This window comes from Stegodyphus dumicola, chromosome 11 (assembly GCF_044657685.1).
Source record: "Stegodyphus dumicola isolate Sdum_Otavi_A_Nest chromosome 11, ASM4465768v1".
Classification (NCBI taxonomy): domain Eukaryota; kingdom Metazoa; phylum Arthropoda; class Arachnida; order Araneae; family Eresidae; genus Stegodyphus; species Stegodyphus dumicola.
The window spans coordinates 92,695,507-92,721,567 of NC_140778.1; positions in this window are offsets into that span (position 1 = coordinate 92,695,507).

The following is a 26,061-nucleotide window of genomic DNA, read 5'->3' on the forward strand; positions in this document are numbered from 1 at the left end:
ATTATGAATTAAATTAGACCATCACTGAAATAAAAAGCACAGTTTAAAGACAATCATATCTTCATTGTTTGGACATATAGTTTTTCTTTCCAAATCTAATGAAATATATATTTCAAAAAATTACATCCACATTAAAATATTGGAAATTCGGTGTCATGATACAATATTTAACATTCTGAAGTGCTTAACACTATCACTATCTCACAGTACTTCTGATATGAAATTACTTTTAATACATAGAGTATATTTTATTTTACAGAAACATGGTTTTTGCCTTTATCTATGTGTAGTAAGTAATAAAAATAAGGAATTCAATGCAACTTATACATAAAAATTGGAACAGCAAGAAAGTCGGACTGAAAACTTGGTTTTTGAATAAAAAATAATAAGGTCTCAGGTACTTAAAACTTTAAATAAATATTTCACAAATTTTCAAGATTTGATTTGAGAAATCAAAAATGCTTATTTTATAAGGTATTTCTCCCGCCTTCTTGGCATGCCTTCGTGGTGTGGTGCTCTGCACGCTGGGCGCGTATTCCAGGGGTCCGCGGTTCGATTCTCGGCAAAGGCGGTTGCGTAATTTTCATCTTGCCTGCTTCCAAAAAATACCTAATATTTCTACACGTTCCATAAGAGAAATTTTAAAATCATATATTGATACACATTCTGAGTTTTGTATACATATGTTAATTAAAAAAAAATGTGATTATTCATAGCTTTCATTCACAAGATTAAAACATGCGATTATGTGAGCTAAGGTTTCCATTAAATAATCATAATAGTCGAAAATTAAATTATTAAAAATATTTCTTGAAAAATTTTATAATCATGAAAATTTGAATGTGTTAAAACAGCTGATCATATATATACGCCTCAGTAAACCTGTATTATAATCTGCTAGATTTAATTTCTTAAAATGCTACTTATAAATGAATATTTTAATACAATTTGTGAATTGATGTTACTGGCAGTTTGTCTACTTGAGCATAATATGCTTAAAAAATCGAATAATAAATTTTAATATACTTCGAAATAGGAAAAAAATGTGAATTTACTTTCTCTTACATGAAAATTATTCAGCTTTATTTGCAATGCATTAGATTCAGAAAATAAGTAACCATAAAATACTCTCATGCTATTGTTTTTAACTTCATATATTGCACAAAATGTTGAGAAAGAAATGTTTCTATTTCTTATTACAAAATTATAAAATGCTTAAAATTTAATTAATTATAAAATGCTGAAAATTTGGCCTTTTCAGAAGAATGCGTAACTGTCAATGTGTACGACTATTGGGAAATAATTTTAAAAGTTTTTGATTTCTTTCCTTAACAGCTGGAGAGCAAGTGTGCCATGACACTTGAATTACCTCATTTCATATCCTGTTATGTTATACTGACACTTGAATTGCGTTCCACCCTACGCTTTGAAACTTTCTATCTGATGCAACTCTTATATCTGTGCAACGTCAGATTTCATCTAATGGGACTTCGACCTCGAGGTAAGTATTGTTTGATGTTCCCTCAAATACGCTTCTGATCAGGAAACAATACTGTTAAATTCATTTATTAGTTTGATACGGATGTTCAATGATTTGATGCATGACATTTGACACGCTAAACTGTGCGACGTGTATGTTCTTTACGAGTACATAGATGAACTTTTTTATATAGCATCATTTTCAGTCCTGTTTCCACTCTTGCAGATCCTTCAAGTAAGACTTAGTTTTTGACCTACAGGGAAGAAATTTACTTGCTAGACTTGTCTTTTCTGAAGCATTGTATTACAATTTCAATAATCTGCAATAATAAAGAGATCCTCAGAATAAAAAAGGAGTTTTCAGGTAACAGGTTTAAAATGTACGGCCTAATGAATGTTGAGCTTTTGATGAAGTTCCTGTGCATATCATCCTTTGACAACAAACACTTAAGTAAGTAAAAATTCTTATTCGGTATATTAAAATATATATTCTGTACTTAACTTATTATGTTATACGCGAAAATATGCATTTTAATAAATAAGAGCAGTTAATTTTGATATAAAAATGTGCATGCAGTTACTTTAAAATACTGTTTAGGTTATTAATAAACGGCAGTACTGACCAATGTATAGAATAACTGATTCTGAAGTATACGTATTGATGACATTTAAGAATATGGTAAAGTTATGTGGAAACTATGGCATAATTAAGGAAGTTTAATTTTCGGCACAAAAGTTTCGACTCATAATTAATTTTTGCAAATGGTGCGTATGTCATAATGTAGTTAGTTGAAGCTAAACGTAAGCTCTTACTCGATATTCTGTTTTCATGTGAACATTTTTAACATTTAGACATATAAACTCTCCTGTCAGTAAAACAGTAGATAATCTAACACTTCTTTGTTCATATCTGGAAGATAGGATGTGAAATGTATTCTAAGTGGAGAGACAACGGTGAAAAGTAAAGCAATTGAATAATCTCATGGTGAATTATAGAATTTTTGCAGATTAGTTTGAGTCAGGCAATATATAATATAAAATTAAATTCAATTTTTGAAGACGTTCTGTGGATCTGTGAGAATCCCTTTCTTTCAGAGCGCTTATATACAATGCTAGTCTAAAATAATTTTCAATGCTCAATGAGTCATTTTCAATGCTTTGTAGAAACAAGAGCTTTAATAGCAGGCTTGAAATAATAAAGCAAATACACCCCCCCCGCAACGACCTTTCAATCTAATTCACTTTTCGATAAGCTTAGTTTATACTTTATCAGAGAACTTCCAAAGGTATGAAAATCAAATATAACGAACTATATATGAATATCTTGAACTGACACATTTTTATATTTTTTCCAGAATTTCTGCAAATGTTAACGAAACAAATTACCAACCCTTAAAATTATCCCCACTTAGGATGCTAGGATCCAGAGTCAACATTCCATCCATATAGGAAAACGCATTTAAATTGCTTTTTTTTTAAAGTTGTATGCCACTTTCATTTCTATTCTCAATTAAGACTGCACGAAACAGGTATGCAGCCCATTCTAGGAGAACTGTAAGACACAATAAGCGGATTTTATGACACTAAAAATCTTTTTTTTATATTGTCTATGTATAGACTAGTTTTATATGTAATCTTTTTTCTATATTTGTGACTATTAAACTAAAGAACTTAAATAGGTTGGTACTAAGATGTTCGAGGCTGGTACTAGGATGGAAGTTTTTAAATTTTCGCTTCTCAGAAAAGAAGTAGCGAATACTATGTGCTTAGTTTGTATAGTTAAATTACCTTTTAAGGAATGGAAACTTTTCAGCCTTAATTATTTTTAAGTAAAACTGTCATTCAAGTTCTGTTTTCTGGACTGGAGTTTGCATTATCTGGGCCTTTTGAGAAATATAGGATATTCTTTACAAAAGTGATTGAGTTTTCTCCTGGAAGCATACATATCTTAACTGAAAGTTTGAATTCGACAACATTTTTCATTATTCCTTTTTGCAAAACGAAAAAACGCTGTTTGGATATTTATGTGAAATAATGAATGATATATCACTCTAAATTCGGAAGAGGAGTATCCGACTCCAAAGGAGTGATATCCCACCTCCCTCTAATGCCAAAATGGCACCAACCTCGAAAGAGCGACTTTTCGCTCTAGTAAAAAGCGGTCCCTTCTCACACAAAAAAAGAGTGACCCTTTCTTCGCTCGCTCTTTTCGATAGCGAGATATCGCCCGATATTCGGGTGAAACCACAGACATTACAAGGAGTTATAATACTCTGCTCACTCCTTGATGGTGCGTTTTTTATATACTTATTTTATTTGCAAACTGAAAATTGGTATTTGCTGTATGTAAAGTTTATGGCTGAGGTAAAATTTTAGATTTCTGGTTAATATTATCTCTTGAAAAAATGTTTTACGCTACGTTTTAACATGCTATTGTGATTTTAAATAAATGACATATACATCTGTTTATATTTGCTACCTATGTACTTACAAAAACATTTATTGGTGATGAAGAAGATTATGAATTAAATTAGACCATCACTGAAATAAAAAGCACAGTTTAAAGACAATCATATCTTCATTGTTTGGACATATAGTTTTTCTTTCCAAATCTAATGAAATATATATTTCAAAAAATTACATCCACATTAAAATATTGGAAATTCGGTGTCATGATACAATATTTAACATTCTGAAGTGCTTAACACTATCACTATCTCACAGTACTTCTGATATGAAATTACTTTTAATACATAGAGTATATTTTATTTTACAGAAACATGGTTTTTGCCTTTATCTATGTGTAGTAAGTAATAAAAATAAGGAATTCAATGCAACTTATACATAAAAATTGGAACAGCAAGAAAGTCGGACTGAAAACTTGGTTTTTGAATAAAAAATAATAAGGTCTCAGGTACTTAAAACTTTAAATAAATATTTCACAAATTTTCAAGATTTGATTTGAGAAATCAAAAATGCTTATTTTATAAGGTATTTCTCCCGCCTTCTTGGCATGCCTTCGTGGTGTGGTGCTCTGCACGCTGGGCGCGTATTCCAGGGGTCCGCGGTTCGATTCTCGGCAAAGGCGGTTGCGTAATTTTCATCTTGCCTGCTTCCAAAAAATACCTAATATTTCTACACGTTCCATAAGAGAAATTTTAAAATCATATATTGATACACATTCTGAGTTTTGTATACATATGTTAATTAAAAAAAAATGTGATTATTCATAGCTTTCATTCACAAGATTAAAACATGCGATTATGTGAGCTAAGGTTTCCATTAAATAATCATAATAGTCGAAAATTAAATTATTAAAAATATTTCTTGAAAAATTTTATAATCATGAAAATTTGAATGTGTTAAAACAGCTGATCATATATATACGCCTCAGTAAACCTGTATTATAATCTGCTAGATTTAATTTCTTAAAATGCTACTTATAAATGAATATTTTAATACAATTTGTGAATTGATGTTACTGGCAGTTTGTCTACTTGAGCATAATATGCTTAAAAAATCGAATAATAAATTTTAATATACTTCGAAATAGGAAAAAAATGTGAATTTACTTTCTCTTACATGAAAATTATTCAGCTTTATTTGCAATGCATTAGATTCAGAAAATAAGTAACCATAAAATACTCTCATGCTATTGTTTTTAACTTCATATATTGCACAAAATGTTGAGAAAGAAATGTTTCTATTTCTTATTACAAAATTATAAAATGCTTAAAATTTAATTAATTATAAAATGCTGAAAATTTGGCCTTTTCAGAAGAATGCGTAACTGTCAATGTGTACGACTATTGGGAAATAATTTTAAAAGTTTTTGATTTCTTTCCTTAACAGCTGGAGAGCAAGTGTGCCATGACACTTGAATTACCTCATTTCATATCCTGTTATGTTATACTGACACTTGAATTGCGTTCCACCCTACGCTTTGAAACTTTCTATCTGATGCAACTCTTATATCTGTGCAACGTCAGATTTCATCTAATGGGACTTCGACCTCGAGGTAAGTATTGTTTGATGTTCCCTCAAATACGCTTCTGATCAGGAAACAATACTGTTAAATTCATTTATTAGTTTGATACGGATGTTCAATGATTTGATGCATGACATTTGACACGCTAAACTGTGCGACGTGTATGTTCTTTACGAGTACATAGATGAACTTTTTTATATAGCATCATTTTCAGTCCTGTTTCCACTCTTGCAGATCCTTCAAGTAAGACTTAGTTTTTGACCTACAGGGAAGAAATTTACTTGCTAGACTTGTCTTTTCTGAAGCATTGTATTACAATTTCAATAATCTGCAATAATAAAGAGATCCTCAGAATAAAAAAGGAGTTTTCAGGTAACAGGTTTAAAATGTACGGCCTAATGAATGTTGAGCTTTTGATGAAGTTCCTGTGCATATCATCCTTTGACAACAAACACTTAAGTAAGTAAAAATTCTTATTCGGTATATTAAAATATATATTCTGTACTTAACTTATTATGTTATACGCGAAAATATGCATTTTAATAAATAAGAGCAGTTAATTTTGATATAAAAATGTGCATGCAGTTACTTTAAAATACTGTTTAGGTTATTAATAAACGGCAGTACTGACCAATGTATAGAATAACTGATTCTGAAGTATACGTATTGATGACATTTAAGAATATGGTAAAGTTATGTGGAAACTATGGCATAATTAAGGAAGTTTAATTTTCGGCACAAAAGTTTCGACTCATAATTAATTTTTGCAAATGGTGCGTATGTCATAATGTAGTTAGTTGAAGCTAAACGTAAGCTCTTACTCGATATTCTGTTTTCATGTGAACATTTTTAACATTTAGACATATAAACTCTCCTGTCAGTAAAACAGTAGATAATCTAACACTTCTTTGTTCATATCTGGAAGAAAGGATGTGAAATGTATTCTAAGTGGAGAGACAACGGTGAAAAGTAAAGCAATTGAATAATCTCATGGTGAATTATAGAATTTTTGCAGATTAGTTTGAGTCAGGCAATATATAATATAAAATTAAATTCAATTTTTGAAGACGTTCTGTGGATCTGTGAGAATCCCTTTCTTTCAGAGCGCTTATATACAATGCTAGTCTAAAATAATTTTCAATGCTCAATGAGTCATTTTCAATGCTTTGTAGAAACAAGAGCTTTAATAGCAGGCTTGAAATAATAAAGCAAATACACCCCCCCGCAACGACCTTTCAATCTAATTCACTTTTCGATAAGCTTAGTTTATACTTTATCAGAGAACTTCCAAAGGTATGAAAATCAAATATAACGAACTATATATGAATATCTTGAACTGACACATTTTTATATTTTTTCCAGAATTTCTGCAAATGTTAACGAAACAAATTACCAACCCTTAAAATTATCCCCACTTAGGATGCTAGGATCCAGAGTCAACATTCCATCCATATAGGAAAACGCATTTAAATTGCTTTTTTTTTAAAGTTGTATGCCACTTTCATTTCTATTCTCAATTAAGACTGCACGAAACAGGTATGCAGCCCATTCTAGGAGAACTGTAAGACACAATAAGCGGATTTTATGACACTAAAAATCTTTTTTTTATATTGTCTATGTATAGACTAGTTTTATATATAATCTTTTTTCTATATTTGTGACTATTAAACTAAAGAACTTAAATAGGTTGGTACTAAGATGTTCGAGGCTGGTACTAGGATGGAAGTTTTTAAATTTTCGCTTCTCAGAAAAGAAGTAGCGAATACTATGTGCTTAGTTTGTATAGTTAAATTACCTTTTAAGGAATGGAAACTTTTCAGCCTTAATTATTTTTAAGTAAAACTGTCATTCAAGTTCTGTTTTCTGGACTGGAGTTTGCATTATCTGGGCCTTTTGAGAAATATAGGATATTCTTTACAAAAGTGATTGAGTTTTCTCCTGGAAGCATACATATCTTAACTGAAAGTTTGAATTCGACAACATTTTTCATTATTCCTTTTTGCAAAACGAAAAAACGCTGTTTGGATATTTATGTGAAATAATGAATGATATATCACTCTAAATTCGGAAGAGGAGTATCCGACTCCAAAGGAGTGATATCCCACCTCCCTCTCATGCCAAAATGGCACCAACCTCGAAAGAGCGACTTTTCGCTCTAGTAAAAAGCGGTCCCTTCTCACACAAAAAAAGAGTGACCCTTTCTTCGCTCGCTCTTTTCGATAGCGAGATATCGCCCGATATTCGGGTGAAACCACAGACATTACAAGGAGTTATAATACTCTGCTCACTCCTTGATGGTGCGTTTTTTATATACTTATTTTATTTGCAAACTGAAAATTGGTATTTGCTGTATGTAAAGTTTATGGCTGAGGTAAAATTTTAGATTTCTGGTTAATATTATCTCTTGAAAAAATGTTTTACGCTACGTTTTAACATGCTATTGTGATTTTAAATAAATGACATATACATCTGTTTATATTTGCTACCTATGTACTTACAAAAACATTTATTGGTGATGAAGAAGATTATGAATTAAATTAGACCATCACTGAAATAAAAAGCACAGTTTAAAGACAATCATATCTTCATTGTTTGGACATATAGTTTTTCTTTCCAAATCTAATGAAATATATATTTCAAAAAATTACATCCACATTAAAATATTGGAAATTCGGTGTCATGATACAATATTTAACATTCTGAAGTGCTTAACACTATCACTATCTCACAGTACTTCTGATATGAAATTACTTTTAATACATAGAGTATATTTTATTTTACAGAAACATGGTTTTTGCCTTTATCTATGTGTAGTAAGTAATAAAAATAAGGAATTCAATGCAACTTATACATAAAAATTGGAACAGCAAGAAAGTCGGACTGAAAACTTGGTTTTTGAATAAAAAATAATAAGGTCTCAGGTACTTAAAACTTTAAATAAATATTTCACAAATTTTCAAGATTTGATTTGAGAAATCAAAAATGCTTATTTTATAAGGTATTTCTCCCGCCTTCTTGGCATGCCTTCGTGGTGTGGTGCTCTGCACGCTGGGCGCGTATTCCAGGGGTCCGCGGTTCGATTCTCGGCAAAGGCGGTTGCGTAATTTTCATCTTGCCTGCTTCCAAAAAATACCTAATATTTCTACACGTTCCATAAGAGAAATTTTAAAATCATATATTGATACACATTCTGAGTTTTGTATACATATGTTAATTAAAAAAAAATGTGATTATTCATAGCTTTCATTCACAAGATTAAAACATGCGATTATGTGAGCTAAGGTTTCCATTAAATAATCATAATAGTCGAAAATTAAATTATTAAAAATATTTGTTGAAAAATTTTATAATCATGAAAATTTGAATGTGTTAAAACAGCTGATCATATATATACGCCTCAGTAAACCTGTATTATAATCTGCTAGATTTAATTTCTTAAAATGCTACTTATAAATGAATATTTTAATACAATTTGTGAATTGATGTTACTGGCAGTTTGTCTACTTGAGCATAATATGCTTAAAAAATCGAATAATAAATTTTAATATACTTCGAAATAGGAAAAAAATGTGAATTTACTTTCTCTTACATGAAAATTATTCAGCTTTATTTGCAATGCATTAGATTCAGAAAATAAGTAACCATAAAATACTCTCATGCTATTGTTTTTAACTTCATATATTGCACAAAATGTTGAGAAAGAAATGTTTCTATTTCTTATTACAAAATTATAAAATGCTTAAAATTTAATTAATTATAAAATGCTTAAAATTTGGCCTTTTCAGAAGAATGCGTAACTGTCAATGTGTACGACTATTGGAAAATAATTTTAAAAGTTTTTGATTTCTTCCCTTAACAGCTGGAGAGCAAGTGTGCCATGACACTTGAATTACCTCATTTCATATCCTGTTATGTTATACTGACACTTGAATTGCGTTCCACCCTACGCTTTGAAACTTTCTATCTGATGCAACTGTTATATCTGTGCAACGTCAGATTTCATCTAATGGGACTTCGACCTCGAGGTAAGTATTGTTTGATGTTCCCTCAAATACGCTTCTGATCAGGAAACAATACTGTTAAATTCATTTATTAGTTTGATACGGATGTTCAATGATTTGATGCATGACATTTGACACGCTAAACTGTGCGACGTGTATGTTCTTTAAGAGTACATAGATGAACTTTTTTATATAGCATCATTTTCAGTCCTGTTTCCACTCTTGCAGATCCTTCAAGTAAGACTTAGTTTTTGACCTACAGGGAAGAAATTTACTTGCTAGACTTGTCTTTTCTGAAGCATTGTATTACAATTTCAATAATCTGCAATAATAAAGAGATCCTCAGAATAAAAAAGGAGTTTTCAGGTAACAGGTTTAAAATGTACGGCCTAATGAATGTTGAGCTTTTGATGAAGTTCCTGTGCATATCATCCTTTGACAACAAACACTTAAGTAAGTAAAAATTCTTATTCGGTATATTAAAGTATATATTCTGTACTTAACTTATTATGTTATACGCGAAAATATGCATTTTAATAAATAAGAGCAGTTAATTTTGATATAAAAATGTGCATGCAGTTACTTTAAAATACTGTTTAGGTTATTAATAAACGGCAGTACTGACCAATGTATAGAATAACTGATTCTGAAGTATACGTATTGATGACATTTAAGAATATGGTAAAGTTATGTGGAAACTATGGCATAATTAAGGAAGTTTAATTTTCGGCACAAAAGTTTCGACTCATAATTAATTTTTGCAAATGGTGCGTATGTCATAATGTAGTTAGTTGAAGCTAAACGTAAGCTCTTACTCGATATTCTGTTTTCATGTGAACATTTTTAACATTTAGACATATAAACTCTCCTGTCAGTAAAACAGTAGATAATCTAACACTTCTTTGTTCATATCTGGAAGATAGGATGTGAAATGTATTCTAAGTGGAGAGACAACGGTGAAAAGTAAAGCAATTGAATAATCTCATGGTGAATTATAGAATTTTTGCAGATTAGTTTGAGTCAGGCAATATATAATATAAAATTAAATTCAATTTTTGAAGACGTTCTGTGGATCTGTGAGAATCCCTTTCTTTCAGAGCGCTTATATACAATGCTAGTCTAAAATAATTTTCAATGCTCAATGAGTCATTTTCAATGCTTTGTAGAAACAAGAGCTTTAATAGCAGGCTTGAAATAATAAAGCAAATACACCCCCCCCGCAACGACCTTTCAATCTAATTCACTTTTCGATAAGCTTAGTTTATACTTTATCAGAGAACTTCCAAAGGTATGAAAATCAAATATAACGAACTATATATGAATATCTTGAACTGACACATTTTTATATTTTTTCCAGAATTTCTGCAAATGTTAACGAAACAAATTACCAACCCTTAAAATTATCCCCACTTAGGATGCTAGGATCCAGAGTCAACATTCCATCCATATAGGAAAACGCATTTAAATTGCTTTTTTTTTAAAGTTGTATGCCACTTTCATTTCTATTCTCAATTAAGACTGCACGAAACAGGTATGCAGCCCATTCTAGGAGAACTGTAAGACACAATAAGCGGATTTTATGACACTAAAAATCTTTTTTTTATATTGTCTATGTATAGACTAGTTTTATATATAATCTTTTTTCTATATTTGTGACTATTAAACTAAAGAACTTAAATAGGTTGGTACTAAGATGTTCGAGGCTGGTACTAGGATGGAAGTTTTTAAATTTTCGCTTCTCAGAAAAGAAGTAGCGAATACTATGTGCTTAGTTTGTATAGTTAAATTACCTTTTAAGGAATGGAAACTTTTCAGCCTTAATTATTTTTAAGTAAAACTGTCATTCAAGTTCTGTTTTCTGGACTGGAGTTTGCATTATCTGGGCCTTTTGAGAAATATAGGATATTCTTTACAAAAGTGATTGAGTTTTCTCCTGGAAGCATACATATCTTAACTGAAAGTTTGAATTCGACAACATTTTTCATTATTCCTTTTTGCAAAACGAAAAAACGCTGTTTGGATATTTATGTGAAATAATGAATGATATATCACTCTAAATTCGGAAGAGGAGTATCCGACTCCAAAGGAGTGATATCCCACCTCCCTCTAATGCCAAAATGGCACCAACCTCGAAAGAGCGACTTTTCGCTGTAGTAAAAAGCGGTCCCTTCTCACACAAAAAAAGAGTGACCCTTTCTTCGCTCGCTCTTTTCGATAGCGAGATATCGCCCGATATTCGGGTGAAACCACAGACATTACAAGGAGTTATAATACTCTGCTCACTCCTTGATGGTGCGTTTTTTATATACTTATTTTATTTGCAAACTGAAAATTGGTATTTGCTGTATGTAAAGTTTATGGCTGAGGTAAAATTTTAGATTTCTGGTTAATATTATCTCTTGAAAAAATGTTTTACGCTACGTTTTAACATGCTATTGTGATTTTAAATAAATGACATATACATCTGTTTATATTTGCTACCTATGTACTTACAAAAACATTTATTGGTGATGAAGAAGATTATGAATTAAATTAGACCATCACTGAAATAAAAAGCACAGTTTAAAGACAATCATATCTTCATTGTTTGGACATATAGTTTTTCTTTCCAAATCTAATGAAATATATATTTCAAAAAATTACATCCACATTAAAATATTGGAAATTCGGTGTCATGATACAATATTTAACATTCTGAAGTGCTTAACACTATCACTATCTCACAGTACTTCTGATATGAAATTACTTTTAATACATAGAGTATATTTTATTTTACAGAAACATGGTTTTTGCGTTTATCTATGTGTAGTAAGTAATAAAAATAAGGAATTCAATGCAACTTATACATAAAAATTGGAACAGCAAGAAAGTCGGACTGAAAACTTGGTTTTTGAATAAAAAATAATAAGGTCTCAGGTACTTAAAACTTTAAATAATTATTTCACAGATTTTCAAGATTTGATTTGAGAAATCAAAAATGCTTATTTTATAAGGTATTTCTCCCGCCTTCTTGGCATGCCTTCGTGGTGTGGTGCTCTGCACGCTGGGCGCGTATTCCAGGGGTCCGCGGTTCGATTCTCGGCAAAGGCGGTTGCGTAATTTTCATCTTGCCTGCTTCCAAAAAATACCTAATATTTCTACACGTTCCATAAGAGAAATTTTAAAATCATATATTGATACACATTCTGAGTTTTGTATACATATGTTAATTAAAAAAAAATGTGATTATTCATAGCTTTCATTCACAAGATTAAAACATGCGATTATGTGAGCTAAGGTTTCCATTAAATAATCATAATAGTCGAAAATTAAATTATTAAAAATATTTCTTGAAAAATTTTATAATCATGAAAATTTGAATGTGTTAAAACAGCTGATCATATATATACGCCTCAGTAAACCTGTATTATAATCTGCTAGATTTAATTTCTTAAAATGCTACTTATAAATGAATATTTTAATACAATTTGTGAATTGATGTTACTGGCAGTTTGTCTACTTGAGCATAATATGCTTAAAAAATCGAATAATAAATTTTAATATACTTCGAAATAGGAAAAAAATGTGAATTTACTTTCTCTTACATGAAAATTATTCAGCTTTATTTGCAATGCATTAGATTCAGAAAATAAGTAACCTTAAAATACTCTCATGCTATTGTTTTTAACTTCATATATTGCACAAAATGTTGAGAAAGAAATGTTTCTATTTCTTATTACAAAATTATAAAATGCTTAAAATTTAATTAATTATAAAATGCTTAAAATTTGGCCTTTTCAGAAGAATGCGTAACTGTCAATGTGTACGACTATTGGAAAATAATTTTAAAAGTTTTTGATTTCTTCCCTTAACAGCTGGAGAGCAAGTGTGCCATGACACTTGAATTACCTCATTTCATATCCTGTTATGTTATACTGACACTTGAATTGCGTTCCACCCTACGCTTTGAAACTTTCTATCTGATGCAACTGTTATATCTGTGCAACGTCAGATTTCATCTAATGGGACTTCGACCTCGAGGTAAGTATTGTTTGATGTTCCCTCAAATACGCTTCTGATCAGGAAACAATACTGTTAAATTCATTTATTAGTTTGATACGGATGTTCAATGATTTGATGCATGACATTTGACACGCGAAACTGTGCGACGTGTATGTTCTTTAAGAGTACATAGATGAACTTTTTTATATAGCATCATTTTCAGTCCTGTTTCCACTCTTGCAGATCCTTCAAGTAAGACTTAGTTTTTGACCTACAGGGAAGAAATTTACTTGCTAGACTTGTCTTTTCTGAAGCATTGTATTACAATTTCAATAATCTACAATTATAAAGAGATCCTCAGAATAAAAAAAGAGTTTTCAGGTAACAGGTTTAAAATGTACAGCCTAATGAATGTTGAGCTTTTGATGAAGTTCCTGTGCATATATAATCCTTTGACAACAAACACTTAAGTAAGTAAAAATTCTTATTCGGTATATTAAAGTATATATTTTGTACTTAACTTATTATGTTATACGCGAAAATATGCATTTTAATAAATAAAAGCAGTTAATTTTGATATAAAAATGTGCATGCAGTTACTTTAAAATACTGTTTAGGTTATTAATAAACGGCAGTACTGACCAATGTATAGAATAACTGATTCTGAAGTATACGTATTGATGACATTTAAGAATATGGTAAAGTTATGTGGAAACTATGGCATAATTAAGGAAGTTTAATTTTCGGCACAAAAGTTTCGACTCATAATTAATTTTTGCAAATGGTGCGTATGTCATAATGTAGTTAGTTGAAGCTAAACGTAAGCTCGTACTCGATATTCTGTTTTCATGTGAACATTTTTAACATTTAGACATATAAACTCTCCTGTCAGTAAAACAGTAGATAATCTAACACTTCTTTGTTCATATCTGGAAGATAGGATGTGAAATGTATTCTAAGTGGAGAGACAACGGTGAAAAGTAAAGCAATTGAATAATCTCATGGTGAATTATAGAATTTTTGCAGATTAGTTTGCGTCAGGCAATATATAATATAAAATTAAATTCAATTTTTGAAGACGTTCTGTGGATCTGTGAGAATCCCTTTCTTTCAGAGCGCTTATATACAATGCTAGTCTAAAATAATTTTCAATGCTCAATGAGTCATTTTCAATGCTTTGTAGAAACAAGAGCTTTAATAGCAGGCTTGAAATAATAAAGCAAATACACCCCCCCCGCAACGACCTTTCAATCTAATTCACTTTTCGATAAGTTTAGTTTATACTTTATCAGAGAACTTCCAAAGGTATGAAAATCAAATATAACGAACTATATATGAATATCTTGAACTGACACATTTTTATATTTTTTCCAGAATTTCTGCAAATGTTAACGAAACAAATTACCAACCCTTAAAATTATCCCCACTTAGGATGCTAGGATCCAGAGTCAACATTCCATCCATATAGGAAAACGCATTTAAATTGCTTTTTTTTTAATGTTGTATGCCACTTTCATTTCTATTCTCAATTAAGACTGCACGAAACAGGTATGCAGCCCATTCTAGGAGAACTGTAAGACACAATAAGCGGATTTTATGACACTAAAAATCTTTTTTTTATATTGTCTATGTATAGACTAGTTTTATATATAATCTTTTTTCTATATTTGTGACTATTAAACTAAAGAACTTAAATAGGTTGGTACTAAGATGTTCGAGGCTGGTACTAGGACGGAAGTTTTTAAATTTTCGCTTCTCAGAAAAGAAGTAGCGAATACTATGTGCTTAGTTTGTATAGTTAAATTACCTTTTAAGGAATGGAAACTTTTCAGCCTTAATTATTTTTAAGTAAAACTGTCATTCAAGTTCTGTTTTCTGGACTGGAGTTTGCATTATCTGGGCCTTTTGAGAAATATAGGATATTCTTTACAAAAGTGATTGAGTTTTCTCCTGGAAGCATACATATCTTAACTGAAAGTTTGAATTCGACAACATTTTTTATTATTCCTTTTTGCAAAACGAAAAAACGCTGTTTGGATATTTATGTGAAATAATGAATGATATATCACTCTAAATTCGGAAGAGGAGTATTCGACTCCAAAGGAGTGATATCCCACCTCCCTCTAATGCCAAAATGGCACCAACCTCGAAAGAGCGACTTTTCGCTCAAGTAAAAAGCGGTCCCTTCTCACACAAAAAAAGAGTGACCCTTTCTTCGCTCGCTCTTTTCGATAGCGAGATATCGCCCGATATTCGGGTGAAACCACAGACATTACAAGGAGTTATAATACTCTGCTCACTCCTTGATGGTGCGTTTATTATATACTTATTTTATTTGCAAACTGAAAATTGGTATTTGCTGTATGTAAAGTTTATGGCTGAGGTAAAATTTTAGATTTCTGGTTAATATTATCTCTTGAAAAAATGTTTTACGCTACGTTTTAACATGCTATTGTGATTTTAAATAAATGACATATACATCTGTTTATATTTGCTACCTATGTACTTACAAAAACATTTATTGGTGATGAAGAAGATTATGAATTAAATTAGACCATCACAAATAAAAAGCACAGTTTAAAGACAATCATATCTTCATTGTTTGGACATATAGTTTTTCTTTCCAAATCTAATGAAATATATATTTCAAAAAATTACATCCACATTAAAATATTGGAAATTCGGTGTCATGATACAATATTTAACATTCTGAAATGCTTAACACTATCACTATCTCACAGTACTTCTGATATGAAATTACTTTTAATACATAGAGTATATTTTATTTTACAGAAACATGGTTTTTGCTTTTATCTATGTGTAGTAAGTAATAAAAATAAGGAAATCAATGCAACTTATACATAAAAATTGGAACAGCAAGAAAGTCGGACTGAAAACTTGGTTTTTGAATAAAAAATAATAAGGTCTCAGGTACTTAAAACTTTAAATAAATATTTCACAAATTTTCAAGATTTGATTTGAGAAATCAAAAATGCTTATTTTATAAGGTATTTCTCCCGCCTTCTTGGCATGCCTTCGTGGTGTGGTGGTCTGCACGCTGGGCGCGTATTCCAGGAGTCCGCGGTTCGATTCTCGGCAAAGGCGGTTGCGTAATTTTCATCTTGCCTGCTTCCAAAAAATACCTAATATGTCTACACGTTCCATAAGAGAAATTTTAAAATCATATATTGATACACATTCTGAGTTTTGTATACATATGTTAATTAAAAAAAAAATGTGATTATTCATAGCTTTCATTCACAAGATTAAAACATGCGATTATGTGAGCTAAGTTTTCCATTAAATAATCATAATAGTCGAAAATTAAATTATTAAAAATATTTCTTGAAAAATTTTATAATCATGAAAATTTGAATGTGTTAAAACAGCTGATCATATATATACGCCTCAGTAAACCTGTATTATAATCTGCTAGATTTAATTTCTTAAAATGCTACTTATAAATGAATATTTTAATACAATTTGTGAATTGATGTTACTGGTAGTTTGTCTACTTGAGCATAATATGCTTAAAAAATCGAATAATAAATTTTAATATACTTCGAAATAGGAAAAAAATGTGAATTTACTTTCTCTTACATGAAAATTATTCAGCTTTATTTGCAATGCATTAGATTCAGAAAATAAGTAACCATAAAATACTCTCATGCTATTGTTTTTAACTGCATATATTGCACAAAATGTTGAGAAAGAAATGTTTCTATTTCTTATTACAAAATTATAAAATGCTTAAAATTTAATTAATTATAATATGCTTAAAATTTGGCCTTTTCAGAAGAATGCGTAACTGTCAATGTGTACGACTATTGGAAAATAATTTTAAAAGTTTTTGATTTCTTCCCTTAACAGCTGGAGAGCAAGTGTGCCATGACACTTGAATTACCTCATTTCATATCCTGTTATGTTATACTGACACTTGAATTGCGTTCCACCCTACGCTTTGAAACTTTCTATCTGATGCAACTGTTATATCTGTGCAACGTCAGATTTCATCTAATGGGACTTCGACCTCGAGGTAAGTATTGTTTGATGTTCCCTCAAATACGCTTCTGATCAGGAAACAATACTGTTAAATTCATTTATTAGTTTGATACGGATGTTCAATGATTTGATGCATGACATTTGACACGCGAAACTGTGCGACGTGTATGTTCTTTAAGAGTACATAGATGAACTTTTTTATATAGCATCATTTTCAGTCCTGTTTCCACTCTTGCAGATCCTTCAAGTAAGACTTAGTTTTTGACCTACAGGGAAGAAATTTACTTGCTAGACTTGTCTTTTCTGAAGCATTGTATTACAATTTCAATAATCTGCAATAATAAAGAGATCCTCAGAATAAAAAAGGAGTTTTCAGGTAACAGGTTTAAAATGTACAGCCTAATGAATGTTGAGCTTTTGATGAAGTTCCTGTGCATATATAGTCCTTTGACAACAAACACTTAAGTAAGTAAAAATTCTTATTCGGTATATTAAAGTATATATTTTGTACTTAACTTATTATGTTATACGCGAAAATATGCATTTTAATAAATAAAAGCAGTTAATTTTGATATAAAAATGTGCATGCAGTTACTTTAAAATACTGTTTAGGTTATTAATAAACGGCAGTACTGACCAATGTATAGAATAACTGATTCTGAAGTATACGTATTGATGACATTTAAGAATATGGTAAAGTTATGTGGAAACTATGGCATAATTAAGGAAGTTTAATTTTCGGCACAAAAGTTTCGACTCATAATTAATTTTTGCAAATGGTGCGTATGTCATAATGTAGTTAGTTGAAGCTAAACGTAAGCTCGTACTCGATATTCTGTTTTCATGTGAACATTTTTAACATTTAGACATATAAACTCTCCTGTCAGTAAAACAGTAGATAATCTAACACTTCTTTGTTCATATCTGGAAGATAGGATGTGAAATGTAATCTAAGTGGAGAGACAACGGTGAAAATTAAAGCAATTGAATAATCTCATGGTGAATTATTGAATTTTTGCAGATTATTTTGAGTCAGGCAAAATATAATTTAAAATTAAATTCAATTTTTGAAGACGTTCTGTGGATCTGTGAGAATATTTTTCTTTCAGAGCGCTTATATACAATGCTAGTCTAAAATAATTTTCAATGCTCAATGAGTCATTTTCAATGCTTTGTAGAAACAAGAGCTTTAATAGCAGGCCTGAAATAATAATGCAAATACACCCCCCGGAACGACCTTTCAATCTGGTTCACTTTTCGATAAGCTTAGTTTATACTTTATCAGAGAACTTCCAAAGGTATGAAAATCAAATATAACGAACTATATATGAATATCTTGAACTGACACATTTTTATATTTTTTCCAGAATTTCTGCAAATGTTAACGAAACAAATTACCAACCCTTAAAATCATCCACACTTAGGATGCCAGGATCCAGAGTCAACATTCCATCCATATAGGAAAACGCATTTAAATTGCTTTTTCTATTCTCAATTAAGACTGGAAACAGGTATGCAGCCCATTCTAGGAGAACTATAAGACACAATAAGCGGATTTTATGACACTAAAAATCTTTTTTTTATATTGTCTATATATAGACTAGTTTTATATATAATCTTTTTTCTATATTTGTGACTATTAAACTAAAGAACTTAAATAGGTTGGTACTAAGATGTTCGAGGCTGGTACTAGGATGGAAGTTTTTAAATTTTCGCTTCTCAGAAAAGAAGTAGCGAATACTATGTGCTTAGTTTGTATAGTTAAATTACCTTTTAAGGAATGGAAACTTTTCAGCCTTAATTATTTTTAAGTAAAACTGTCATTCAAGTTCTGTTTTCTGGACTGGAGTTTGCATTATCTGGGCCTTTTGAGAAATATAGGATATTCTTTACAAAAGTGATTGAGTTTTCTCCTGGAAGCATACATATTTTAACTGAAAGTTTGAATTCGACAACATTTTTTATTATTCCTTTTTGCAAAACGAAAAAACGCTGTTTGGATATTTATGTGAAATAATGAATGATATATCACTCTAAATTCGGAAGAGGAGTATCCGACTCCAAAGGAGTGATATCCCACCTCCCTCTAATGCCAAAATAACACCAACCTCGAAAGAGCGACTTTTCGCTCTAGTAAAAAGCGGTCCCTTCTCACACAAAAAAAGAGTGACCCTTTCTTCGCTCGCTCTTTTCGATAGCGAGATATCGCCCGATATTCTTGTGAAACCACAGACATTACAAGGAGTTATAATACTCTGCTCACTCCTTGATGGTGCGTTTTTTATATACTTATTTTATTTGCAAACTGAAAATTGGTATTTGCTGTATGTAAAGTTTATGGCTGAGGTAAAATTTTAGATTTCTGGTTAATATTATGTCTTGAAAAAATGTTTTACGCTACGTTTTAACATGCTATTGTGATTTTAAATAAATGACATATACATCTGTTTATATTTGCTACCTATGTACTTACAAAAACATTTATTGGTGATGAAGAAGATTATGAATTAAATTAGACCATCACTGAAATAAAAAGCACAGTTTAAAGACAATCATATCTTCATTGTTTGGACATATAGTTTTTCTTTTCCAAATCTAATGAAATATATATTTCAAAAAATTACATCCACATTAAAATATTGGAAATTCGGTGTCATGATACAATATTTAACATTCTGAAGTGCTTAACACTATCACTATCTCACAGTACTTCTGATATGAAATTACTTTTAATACATAGAGTATATTTTATTTTACAGAAACATGGTTTTTGTCTTTATCTATGTGTAGTAAGTAATAAAAATAAGGAAATCAATGCAACTTATACATAAAAATTGGAACAGCAAGAAAGTCGGACTGAAAACTTGGTTTTTGAATAAAAAATAATAAGGTCTCAGGTACTTAAAACTTTGATTAAATATTTCACAAATTTTCAAGATTTGATTTGAGAAATCAAAAATGCTTATTTTATAAGGTATTTCTCCCGCCTTCTTGGCATGCCTTCGTGGTGTGGTGGTCTGCACGCTGGGCGCGTATTCCAGGGGTCCGCGGTTCGATTCTCGTCAAAGGCGGTTGCGTAATTTTCATCTTGCCTGCTTCCAAAAAATACCTAATATGTCTACACGTTCCATAAGAGAAATTTTAAAATCATATATTGATACACATTCTGAGTTTTGTATACATATGTTAATTAAAAAAAAATGTGATTATTCATAGCTTTCATTCACAAGATTAAAACATATTAAAATATTGGAAATTCGGTGTCATGATACAATATTTAGCGATTATGTGAGCTAAGTTTTCCATTAAATAATCATAGTAGTCGAAAATTAAATTATTAAAAATATTTCTTGAAAAATTTTATAATCATGAAAATTTGAATGTGTTAAAACAGCTGATCATATATATACGCCTCAGTAAACCTGTATTATAATCTGCTAGATTTAATTTCTTAAAATTCTAGTTATAAATGAATATTTTAATACAATTTGTGAATTGATGTTACTCGTAGTTTGTCTACTTGAGCATAATATGCTTAAAAAATCGAATAATAAATTTTAATATACTTCGAAATAGGAAAAAAATGTGAATTTACTTTCTCTTACATGAAAATTATTCAGCTTTATTTGCAATGCATTAGATTCAGAAAATAAGTAACCATAAAATACTCTCATGCTATTGTTTTTAACTTCATATATTGCACAAAATGTTGAGAAAGAAATGTTTCTATTTCTTATTACAAAATTATAAAATGCTTAAAATTTATTTAATTATAAAATGCTTAAAATTTGGCCTTTTCAGAAGAATGCGTAACTGTCAAATATGTACGACTATTGGGAAATAATTTTAAAAGTTTTTGATTTCTTCCCTTAACAGCTGGAGAGCAAGTGTGCCATGACACTTGAATTACCTCATTTCATATTCTGTTATGTTATACTGACACTTGAATTGCGTTCCACCCTAGGCTTTGAAACTTTCTATCTGATGCAACTGTTATATCTGTGCAACGTCAGATTTCATCTAATGGGACTTCGACCTCGAGGTAAGTATTGTTTGATGTTCCCTCAAATACGCTTCTGATCAGGAAACAATACTGTTAAATTCATTTATTAGTTTGATACGGATGTTCAATGATTTGATGCATGACATTTGACACGCTAAACTGTGCGACGTGTATGTTCTTTACGAGTACATAGATGAACTTTTGTATATAGCATCATTTTCAGTCCTGTTTCCACTCTTGCAGATCCTTCAAGTAAGACTTAGTTTTTGACCTACAGGGAAGAAATTTATTTGCTAGACTTGTCTTTTCTGAAGCATTGTATTACAATTTCAATAATCTGCAATAATAAAGAGATCCTCAGAATAAAAAAGGAGTTTTCAGGTAACAGGTTTAAAATGTACAGCCTAATGAATGTTGAGCTTTTGATGAAGTTCCTGTGCATATATCATCCTTTGACAACAAACACTTAAGTAAGTAAAAATTCTTATTCGGTATATTAAAGTATATATTCTGTACTTAACTTATTATGTTATACGCGAAAATATGCATTTTAATAAATAAAAGCAGTTAATTTTGATATAAAAATGTGCATGCAGTTACTTTAAAATACTGTTTAGGTTATTAATAAACGGCAGTACTGACCAATGTATAGAATAACTGATTCTGAAGTATACGTATTGATGACATTTAAGAATATGGTAAAGTTATGTGGAAACTATGGCATAATTAAGGAAGTTTAATTTTCGGCACAAAAGTTTCGACTCATAATTAATTTTTGCAAATGGTGCGTATGTCATAATATAGTTAGTTGAAGCTAAACGTAAGCTCGTACTCGATATTCTGTTTTCATGTGAACATTTTTAACATTTAGACATATAAACTCTCCTGTCAGTAAAACAGTAGATAATCTAACACTTCTTTGTTCATATCTGGAAGATAGGATGTGAAATGTATTCTAAGTGGAGAGACAACGGTGAAAAGTAAAGCAATTGAATAATCTCATGGTGAATTATAGAATTTTTGCAGATTAGTTTGAGTCAGGCAATATATAATATAAAATTAAATTCAATTTTTGAAGACGTTCTGTGGATCTGTGAGAATCCCTTTCTTTCAGAGCGCTTATATACAATGCTAGTCTAAAATAATTTTCAATGCTCAATGAGTCATTTTCAATGCTTTGTAGAAACAAGAGCTTTAATAGCAGGCCTGAAATAATAAAGCAAATACACCCCCGCGCAACGACCTTTCAATCTAATTCACTTTTCGATAAGCTTAGTTTATACTTTATCAGAGAACTTCCAAAGGTATGAAAATCAAATATAACGAACTATATATGAATATCTTGAACTGACACATTTTTATATTTTTTCCAGAATTTCTGCAAATGTTAACGAAACAAATTACCAACCCTTAAAATTATCCCCACTTACGATGCTAGGATCCAGAGTCAACATTCCATCCATATAGGAAAACGCATTTAAATTGCTTTTTTTTTAATGTTGTATGCCACTTTCATTTCTATTCTCAAGTAAGACTGCACGACACAGGTATGCAGCCCATTCTAGGAGAACTGTAAGACACAATAAGCGGATTTTATGACACTAAAAATCTTTTTTTTATATTGTCTATGCATAGACTAGTTTTATATATAATCTTTTTTCTATATTTGTGACTATTAAACTAAAGAACTTAAATAGGTTGGTACTAAGATGTTCGAGGCTGGTACTAGGATGGAAGTTTTTAAATTTTCGCTTCTCAGAAAAGAAGTAGCGAATACTATGTGCTTAGTTTGTATAGTTAAATTACCTTTTAAGGAATGGAAACTTTTCAGCCTTAATTATTTTTAAGTAAAACTGTCATTCAAGTTCTGTTTTCTGGACTGGAGTTTGCATTATCTGGGCCTTTTGAGAAATATAGGATATTCTTTACAAAAGTGATTGAGTTTCTCCTGGAAGCATACATATCTTAACTGAAAGTTTGAATTCGACAACATTTTTTATTATTCCTTTTTGCAAAACGAAAAAACGCTGTTTGGATATTTATGTTAAATAATGAATGATATATCACTCTAAATTCGGAAGAGGAGTATCCGACTCCAAAGGAGTGATATCCCACCTCCCTCTAATGCCAAAATAACACCAACCTCGAAAGAGCGACTTTTCGCTCTAGTAAAAAGCGGTCCCTTCTCACACAAAAAAAGAGTGACCCTTTCTTCGCTCGCTCTTTTCGATAGCGAGATATCGCCCGATATTCGGGTGAAACCACAGACATTACAAGGAGTTATAATACTCTGCTACTCCTTGATGGTGCGTTTTTTATATACTTATTTTATTTGCAAACTGAAAATTGGTATTTGCTGTATGTAAAGTTTATGGCTGAGGTAAAATTTTAGATTTCTGGTTAATATTATCTCTTGAAAAAATGTTTTACGCTACGTTTTAACATGCTATTGTGATTTTAAATAAATGACATATACATCTGTTTATATTTGCTACCTATGTACTTACAAAAACATTTATTGGTGATGAAGAAGATTATGAATTAAATTAGACCATCACTGAAATAAAAAGCACAGTTTAAAGACAATCATATCTTCATTGTTTGGACATATAATTTTTCTTTCCAAATCTAATGAAATATATATTTCCAAAAATTACATCCACATTAAAATATTGGAAATTCGGTGTCATGATACAATATTTAACATTCTGAAGTGCTTAACACTATCACTATCTCACAGTACTTCTGATATGAAATTACTTTTAATACATAGAGTATATTTTATTTTACAGAAACATGGTTTTTGCCTTTATCTATGTGTAGTAAGTAATAAAAATAAGGAAATCAATGCAACTTATACATAAAAATTGGAACAGCAAGAAAGTCGGACTGAAAACTTGGTTTTTGAATAAAAAATAATAAGGTCTCAGGTACTTAAAACTTTAAATAAATATTTCACAAATTTTCAAGATTTGATTTGAGAAATCAAAAATGCTTATTTTATAAGGTATTTCTCCCGCCTTCTTGGCATGCCTTCGTGGTGTGGTGGTCTGCACGCTGGGCGCGTATTCCAGGAGTCCGCGGTTCGATTCTCGGCAAAGGCGGTTGCGTAATTTTCATCTTGCCTGCTTCCAAAAAATACCTAATATGTCTACACGTTCCATAAGAGAAATTTTAAAATCATATATTGATACACATTCTGAGTTTTGTATACATATGTTAATTAAAAAAAAATGTGATTATTCATAGCTTTCATTCACAAGATTAAAACATGCGATTATGTGAGCTAAGTTTTCCATTAAATAATCATAATAGTCGAAAATTAAATTATTAAAAATATTTCTTGAAAAATTTTATAATCATGAAAATTTGAATGTGTTAAAACAGCTGATCATATATATACGCCTCAGTAAACCTGTATTATAATCTGCTAGATTTAATTTCTTAAAATGCTACTTATAAATGAATATTTTAATACAATTTGTGAATTGATGTTACTGGTAGTTTGTCTACTTGAGCATAAAATGCTTAAAAAATCGAATAATAAATTTTAATATACTTCGAAATAGGAAAAAAATGTGAATTTACTTTCTCTTACATGAAAATTATTCAGCTTTATTTGCAATGCATTAGATTCAGAAAATAAGTAACCATAAAATACTCTCATGCTATTGTTTTTAACTTCATATATTGCACAAAATGTTGAGAAAGAAATGTTTCTATTTCTTATTACAAAATTATAAAATGCTTAAAATTTAATTAATTATAAAATGCTTAAAATTTGGCCTTTTCAGAAGAATGCGTAACTGTCAATGTGTACGACTATTGGGAAATAATTTTAAAAGTATTTGATTTCTTTCCTTAACAGCTGGAGAGCAAGTGTGCCATGCCACTTGAATTACTTCATTTCATTTCCTGTTATGTTATACTGACACTTGAATTGCGTTCCACCCTACGCTTTGAAACTTTCTATCTGATGCAACTGTTATATCTGTGCAACGTCAGATTTCATCTAATGGGACTTCGACCTCGAGGTAAGTATTGTTTGATGTTCCCTCAAATACGCTTCTGATCAGGAAACAATACTGTTAAATTCATTTATTAGTTTGATACGGATGTTCAATGATTTGATGCATGACATTTGACACGCTAAACTGTGCGACGTGTATGTTCTTTACGAGTACATAGATGAACTTTTTTATATAGCATCATTTTCAGTCCTGTTTCCACTCTTGCAGATCCTTCAAGTAAGACTTAGTTTTTGACCTACAGGGAAGAAATTTACTTGCTAGACTTGTCTTTTCTGAAGCATTGTATTACAATTTCAATAATCTGCAATAATAAAGAGATCCTCAGAATAAAAAAGGAGATTTCAGGTAACAGGTTTAAAATGTACGGCCTAATGAATGTTGAGCTTTTGATGAAGTTCCTGTGCATATCATCCTTTGACAACAAACACTTAAGTAAGTAAAAATTCTTATTCGGTATACTAAAGTATATATTTTGTACTTAACTTATTATGTTATACGCGAAAATATGCAATTTAATAAATAAAAGCAGTTAATTTTGATATAAAAATGTTCATGCAGTTACTTTAAAATACTGTT